Source organism: Apodemus sylvaticus, chromosome 12 (genome assembly GCF_947179515.1).
Source record: "Apodemus sylvaticus chromosome 12, mApoSyl1.1, whole genome shotgun sequence".
In the NCBI taxonomy this organism is placed as follows: Eukaryota; Metazoa; Chordata; class Mammalia; order Rodentia; family Muridae; genus Apodemus; species Apodemus sylvaticus.
In genome coordinates this window covers 85084443-85092571 of record NC_067483.1, presented here as the reverse complement: position 1 = coordinate 85092571, position 8129 = coordinate 85084443, and positions in this window count along the sequence as shown.

The following is an 8129-nucleotide window of genomic DNA, read 5'->3' as shown; positions in this document are numbered from 1 at the left end:
TGCCGCCGCCTCCTGAAAGCTTGTAACTCCCCTGGCCAGTTGGAGGAGGGCCTGAAAGGGCAAGCTCCCTTTCAGGAGCTTCTGGTGGGGGCATTCCTGGGCTCAGGACCAGCAGGAGCCTGCAGCAGGCAGGGCGCCTCCCCCTCATCGCCACACCCGACTCTTCCCTCTCACGGGGAGGACACAGGCATGACTTATTGATTTTTGACCCTGGAAGCACTAAACTAGTTTCTGATGGATTCTCCCCTGAAAGAAACCTTGGCAGCCGTGGTAGCCTCTAGTTTCTGTTTTTAGAAATAGCAAAGGCGACATGAAAGGAAGGCACTTCTGAGATAAGGACTCACCAGATAGATCTCAGCCTCCCCTCTGCAGCCCGATGCAGGGGATGGGCAGGGGGAGGCCACTGCCTTAGAGGCTTAGGTGAGAGCACTGAATTCCTGAGCCTAGAGCCTCCTCTGTACTGTCCCCTCTGCCTGCCTGCCCAGGCCTTCTACACACACACACACACACACACACACACACACACACACACACACAGAGAGAGAGAGAGAGAGAGAGAGAGAGAGAGACAGAAAGGTGGTCACACATATACATAGACTAATCTATATATTATATATTTGTTTTTCTCATGTTCATATAAGCCATATATGTGAATATACAAATACTTGTGTATAAAACATGGATTAACTCACTATATATATATATATATATATATATATATATATATATATATAGTTTTTTACATACCAAATTATATTCATGTATAATTTACACATGCATATCTAGGTATATGTGTGCACACATTTATACATATATATATATATATATGTGTGTGTGTGTGTGTATGTGTGTGATTGGTTTGGACTTTTGCTATGGACTGTGCTTAGCTCTTCACTTAGGCAAACTCATGAAGTAGGGGCCATTCCACAGACGAAGAATTTGAAGCTAGGACTCACCAGTTAGCCATCCATCCAGGGTGACATGAGGCGTGAGTAGCAGAGCAGGAATTGAACCCAGTACCTCTCCTTACAGACGGTGCCTTCGTCTGCTGCTGGCTAGGCTTCCCCAGTCAGTGTGCTGTTGGTTCGAAACCACGACACACCCTGGCTTGGGTTCCTTTTGAGATAAGCCAATGTGGCTACGCTCTTGTTCTTTTCCCAGACTTGGCCCATTTCTCCCCCTCCATAATTTCTGATGCTATCAAAACAAACAGCCAAGGTTCCTGGCTGCATGGGGCTTAATTTGCCTTATTATATAGATGGCACATATTCCTTAAGAACCCATCAAGCTTAATCTAGTGCAGGCCAAGCCGGTGCCTGAGGAAGGGCCAGAGTTCATCCACAGTTCATGTGGTAGAAGTGAATGAGTCACTCCTTAGTGGCACAGCCAGGGCTGGATCACCCCGCGGCTTCCTTCCTTAAATGGACAGAGATTCCAACTGCTGCGTGAATAACAAAGACCTTAATGTCCCACTGGCCAGTGGAGGGCAGGCCGCGGAGCAAAGGGCCCGCAGCAGCTGTTTTTTTCCAGCTGAAGGCTGCAATCTTAACCCTGCTCAGCTGTCATGGTGAGACCTCGTGGGGTCCAGCCGAGAGGGCATAGATGGCTCAGGGCCATGGGTTCCACCCCTGGAAAAAGCGCTATCAGAATCTGTCCCACGGTGTGCTTCACAGCCAGCTCCCTGCCCGGAGAAACACTGCTCTCTGAAGGAAGAGTGGACAGTTTCATTCCGGGGCGGGGCAGTGTTTAAGAATTCAAAGGACGACAAGCCTCATCTTTAACATGATGCCGTTAAGGTCTTCTCTGCTCTCCACCTTCTTCTTCCCCTCTTTTCATTCTTGGCTCTCTAGTCTGCCTTTCTGAACGGGTCTAGATGTTAGGTAGACGGACTTGTTAAACAATCATTATGCAGTGTCCTCCTCCTTTGTTAGAGATGTAAAATGTTACATATAATCAGAGGTCACTCTTCTAGAAACTTTTAGTACTTTCCTGCACGAAGTGCAAGTCTATTAGAAAAGAAAAAGTACTGTAAGATTCCATGTGAATTATGATCGCTCGGGAAAGCGTATTGTTTTCCTGGTGAACAGGGTAATGAATCAAAAAGAACTCCGAGTGTGTGAGCTTGGGGCCAGAATAGCGTAGAGGTTAAGAACTCTGAAGTATTGGGGCTGGAGAGATGGCTCAGCGGTTAAGAGCACTGACTGCTCTTCCAAAGGTCCTGAGCTCAATTCCCAGCGACCACATGGTAGCTCACAACTCTGCGCAGCTACAGAGTACTCGTATACACGAAATAAATAAATAAATCTTTAAAAAAACAACAAGAAGAAGGTGAGGTATGGAATCAGGCTACAGGGCTCTGCTTACTGCTTCCTTAGGGATCTCCGGACAAGTCCCTGACGCGAGATCTCATCCTCCACTTTCTCATCTGAGAATCAGAAACAGCCTTCTCTGGGCTAGTGTTAAAAACAATGAGGTCACATGGAATGGTCCACGGCTAGCAAGAGCTTAGAAAATGAAAACTCTATTTCTCTCCTTGTTTGTTCTTCTCCCTACCCTGTCCCTTAAGGAATCCATATTTTACACACTTAGGGTCCAGACATCACCAGATAGACTTGGCAGATCGTTGAAGGCACAAGTTGGCTACCCAAAAGAATTCGCTCAGTCCCAAGACCTCTCTGTGTTACAGGGCCGATTGTGCGATGGCTGACGGCACCCCTGGTCCCCAGCCAGGCTGCAAAGGCATGAGGGCCTCTTTCATGCTCATGAATGACTGGGGCTGGGGAGTGCCTTTGATGAGATTCTTTGTCCATATGCAAGGGAATGGGGTCAGTGTCCCTTCCCTACAAACACTGTGCCCACATGGCCACCCCGGAGAGAGCCTGCTTTGTTGCTGCTGCTGGTGTTTTATCTAAATGTTCTTTAAACTGACCTCCTTTCTCCCCTGTGTATGTGACAATAATGGGCCCCCTATCAAATGTTTCTGAAGGGAGCCCCAATGGCCTTGGTCAAATGCCAAATAAACAGTGCCCCCCCACCTTCTTTTTGACAGAGTCTGGGGGGGGGTGTACTGACCACTATGGTATCAGCAAGATGGAAGGAATCTTGGGGTTCCTCCCTGCTGAAGAGAGGCTGCAATGCCCTGCTATGTCTGAGCTCTTTGTCTCCCCTGTGAGGCATCCCTGTCCTCTGGCTTGGCAACTGGTCCAGAATCAACAAACATGTTGACTTATGCTAAGTCCCCTTGGCTCTCCCAGCCTCTGCTCTCGCCTGATGCCCAGGGCTATGCCATGGAAATAAGTGTGGCCAAGCGCCCCATGAAGCGCTTGTGGTTTGAATCTACTGAGCATGACCCGCCGGTCCCCAGGCTGCTTGGGTTTCAGGACTAAAAGTGCCCAGTGTGCTTAGAGTTATTTCTTGACACTAATTTTGTCATATTAAATAGCCTTGCAAGTGGGGGCAGTGTGCATTGTAACCTCATCCTGTGAATGAATTTGACACAAACAGGCCTGGAAGAAAACATATCAAAACACCAGGGCAGGTTGCATTCATGGCGGCACCACAGTTAATTTTATTGTATTATTTTATTGCTTAGGTAATTTTTTATTGTTTTATTTCCACAGAAAGTGATAACGATGTGTTTTGCAGATTACCAAAAAACAATTGACCACAAAGTATACGTTCTTTCCTCATCAAGGCGCTAAGTGCTGTCCTCTCCGCCTTATTTTCAGGTATAAATCATTATTTGCTTTGTGTGAGCTGGCGAGCGCTATTTACAAGTCTATTTTAAACTAACAAGCTTACTTTGGAAGGTTAGGGTAGACTTAGAGGGAATTACAGGATTTGAGTTGGGCAATGTCTTGGATGCAGCGCCCGCTTTGATGGACAAGAGAAGAAATGACGCAGTGGGTCTCTGGCTGAGAGGAAGCAGAAGCACACACCGCTTTAGGTTTTCAACGCGCTCAAGTAATTGCTCTTTTCATAGTCAGTTAAAAAGTCGGTACCCCCTGGGAAGCAAGCCTGAGTCTTCCTCTCCCACTGCTTCTCCAAGACTGTAAGGTTCAGAAGAATCTTGGCGTAATTAGGAGAGAACGGGCTTATATTTCACCTGTGTCTAAGGACAGCGAGGCTTTCTACCTGTTTGACCGAAGGAAGCTGGGTGCCTGTTTTCAAGGCAGGGAACCCCCACAGGACCTGCACTGACTCCAGCAGGAGGCAGAGGGCGCTGTACATGGCTCTGACATTACTTCGTTTCCTTGTCCCCTGTTAGGAGGGTCCCCATTCTTTCTCCTCCATTGCTTCCTCTCTGTCCATGAGCGATGGACACATTGATCCAGGGTTTCAGTGAGTGTGCTCTTTCTTTTTCCCTTGTGTCCCAGAGAGATGAGCCGGTGCCGGCCTAGAGCCCGTGTGCAGGCTGCGGCTGCTGAGGGCTGGCACTGCCTGCTGGCCCGTAAGCTACAGCGTAGGAGCAGGGGCATGCCAAGTCTCCACAGAGCAAGTCTCCACAGAAAAGCTTGATGGACGCTGGCTCAGTGCAGGCAGGGTGACAGTCCTCCATTTTGGAGAGGGTGAGGAAATGTTGGGAGACCAAGGGCCAGGGCTGCACAGAACACCGCTGCCTCACTACCTGTTTGGATTTGACGATGAGTATATGGGTTTAGGAGGCTAGTGGGGGACAAAGGGCAAAGAGATTTTCAAATACCCTAGAGCTAACCTAGGGAATGGCTGGAGATGCACTCTGAGGATTTGGAAGGAGGAAGCCTGTGGTGTTTACACAGGCAGTAAACCAACACGTGGAAAACATTAGCTGCCACGGTTACTGCTGGTCCTCACAAATAGCTCTGGTGCAGAGTCAATAGTATTGTTTGGGGTCCAGTGTTGAAAAGAACCAAAATGGGGCCTATGAGATGGTTCGATTGCTAAAGACACTTGCTGCCAAGCCAGACATTCTGAATTCAATCCCTGGGATCCACATGGTTGAAAAGGAGAATCCAAAAGTCATTCTCTGAGTTTTGCACTAAAGAGAACATTCAGGATCGGGGGCTGGGAAAAGAGGCTGATGGTAAGTTCTCAGAGGCGCAGTTTTGCTGTTATGACAGGAGTCTCTGACAAAGGTGTTTATAAGTGATTTATTTGATGGTCTATGAGCAAAGCCAGTTACTAAGCAAAAGCCTGTGTTTTCCCCCTTTATTAGAAATAGATTTTTCTCATGTAATATATCCTGATACAGTTTTTTGCTGTCTGTACTCCTCCCAATTCCTCCCCATGTTCCCTCCCAGACTGATCCACCCCCCTTTTGGCTGCTCATTAGAAACATAACAGGCTTTTAAGGGATAATAATAAAAGATAAGATAAAAACAAAAACTAACACATTGGAATTGGAAGGAAATGAGTCCAAAGAGAAGGACAAGAATCAGAGACCCACTCATTCCCACACTGAGGAATCCCATAAACACACTAAACTGGAAGCCATAATACATAGGTAACAGACCCGGTGCAGACCCACGCCGACCGTCTGTATGCGGCCTCAGTATCTGTGAGTTTAGATGAACTTTGATCATGTTGACTTCGAGGGTCTCCACCCGCCCTGGCTCTTACACTCTTTCTGCCTCCTTTCCCGAGGGCTTCCCCGAGCTCTGAGGGGAGGGAATTGATGGGGCATCCTATTTAGGGGTGAGTCTTCCAAGGTCTCTTACTCTCTTCCTAATGCCTGGCTGTGGATCTGTGTTTGTCTCCATCTGCTGTAGGAGGAAGCTTCTCTGATGATGGCTGAGAAAGGCACTGACCAAGGAGCTTAGCAGACGTCATTAGGGATCACTTTACTGCTATTTTTTTTTAAGAACAGTAGTATTTGGTTTTACCCTAAGTTTCAGGTCCTTGGTTACCCATGCAGCGTCAGAGATGGGCTCCCTCACACGGAGTGGCCTTAATCCAAGTAAGGTATCGGTTGGCTACTCCTGCAAGCTTTGTGCCACCACTACTCTAGCATATCTTGCAGGCAGAACACCTCGTGGTGTTTGCTTTTCTTTTGGTAGTGTGCAGAATGCCTTCCTGTGCCAAAGCTCTACCAGCCCAATCCCTCATGGTCGATGAGTTGGGTAGGTGTTGCCTTCAGCCATGGGGCCTTGCCATCAGTGTGTAGAGAGCAACCTACAGTCTTTGTCAATAGCCTGGGTTGTTTGGAGACTCCCACAAGATGGATTTGGTCAATGATTCAATTAGCTATAACACAGTCCCAGTTTGGGAAGCTTCACTTGGAGTTCTGTCTCCACCATTATTTACTAATTTCATTTAGATTGCCTGCATATATGTATGTATTTTAGGAGGCATCTATTGTATTAGGTTGCTGTATTTCCCCTCAAGTGATCCTTAACGTTAGCTCTCTTGGTATACCCTCCTGTCTCCATCTCCGCCTCCTCTGCTCATGTCACCCTTCTCCCATTCCAATGCTTCCCATGCATTTATAACTATGTGTTCTATGTTCCTTTCCTAAAGATATCTACATGCCCCTGCCCAGTCTCTTACTCCATTCCTAACCTCTGTGCTGTGGTTCTATCGAACGTAGCTAGGTTGTTATTGACTTAACAACTAATATCCACATATAGATGAATATATATCATATTTATTTGTCTTTCTGGATCTGGGATATCTAACTTAAGATGATTTTTTCGTAGTTTTATCTATTTGCCTGTGAATTTCATTGTTTAAAAAATGGCTGAGTAATATGCCACTGTGTAAATGGCCTGTGTTTTCTTTATCCATTCTCCTGTTGAGGAATTGAGCTTATTTTCCAATTTCTGAAAAGCCTGTTTTCGTTGACTTACATGGTGGCTCATGAATTGCCAAAAAGATAAATCTTCATGTGGGGCTGGACTTTTTAGCCAAAAGATTAAAAAATAAAGTGGGAGTGAAAGACAAATCCAAGGGTAAAAGGTAAAAAGGGGGTGTGGTCATGGCTGAATGATGTAGCTCGGGGGTAGAGGGCTTCCCAAGAGTGTACAGGGCCCGGGTTAAATCACAGCCAGCCACAATATTTTTTAAACCTTTACTTGGTCTCTTATAAGTTCAGAATCTGTGATAACTCAAATGTGAACCTATGAAGGTATACCTTTGTTAGCTGCTCCTTCTCAGATAATACACATTAATGAGGAAAACATTTGAACAATATTTAAAAGTGTTGATGGGAGAAAAGACAGCTGCACAAGTATCTCAGAAGCTTAAATATAGAAAAAAAGTCCTTTCTAAACCAACGTATGCTGGACCTCATGGGGTAACACCGCAAAGATGAGGGGTAACACCACAAAGACAAGATGAGGCCTTCATACGGCTTCTAAAATCAGCAGCATCGAGGGTGGCAAGATGGCTCAGCAGAGCAGAGTGTTCATCACGCAAGCCTGGGATCCATCCCATCCCAGGAATCCACAATGGAGGGAGAGAAATGACTTCTGAAAGTTGTCCTCTGACCTCCACACATGCCTTTGTATGTGAGTGCTAGAGGATACATGCACACACTCTAGCACACACACACACACACATGCACACACACATACACACACAGACACACACACACGTGTACACACACACACACACACACACGTGTGCACACACACAAGCACACAGGCAGTGGTATGTATTCAAATGACCTGTGAATTCAACAGATTAGTCTAAAATTTTAAACATATTCCTTTTGTGCCCACCTTCTTAAAAGGAGAAGTCACAGTTCCACTGTGTGCCTTGCGGTGAGCGGTGAGCCTACCAATGGGCTGTAATCTACGGACACTCTTCAGTTCTGTTGCTCTGGATGTTGGCAGCATTTGACGCTACCCACTGTCTCCAGTTCACAATTACTTCTGCGTCCTTTCTCAGTGTATGCCCAGAAGCATTTTTTCTGAGGCTCTTCTTTGCTCTTCCATTGGTCTCCTAACTCTGCTAGGGTTTCATCTCAACGGTTTCTCTTCTTACTCTGAATACTTTCTCTGCACTTGCTCATAAGTTCCCATCAATGAACTAGACAGACAGGCAGAAGTGTGAGCTGCCACACCTTCAGAGCGCTGAGCAACTCCGAGGAAGGCTATTCTAACAACACGTAGGGGACACTGATGGTGGTACCACAGAGGAAGCACCGTGCT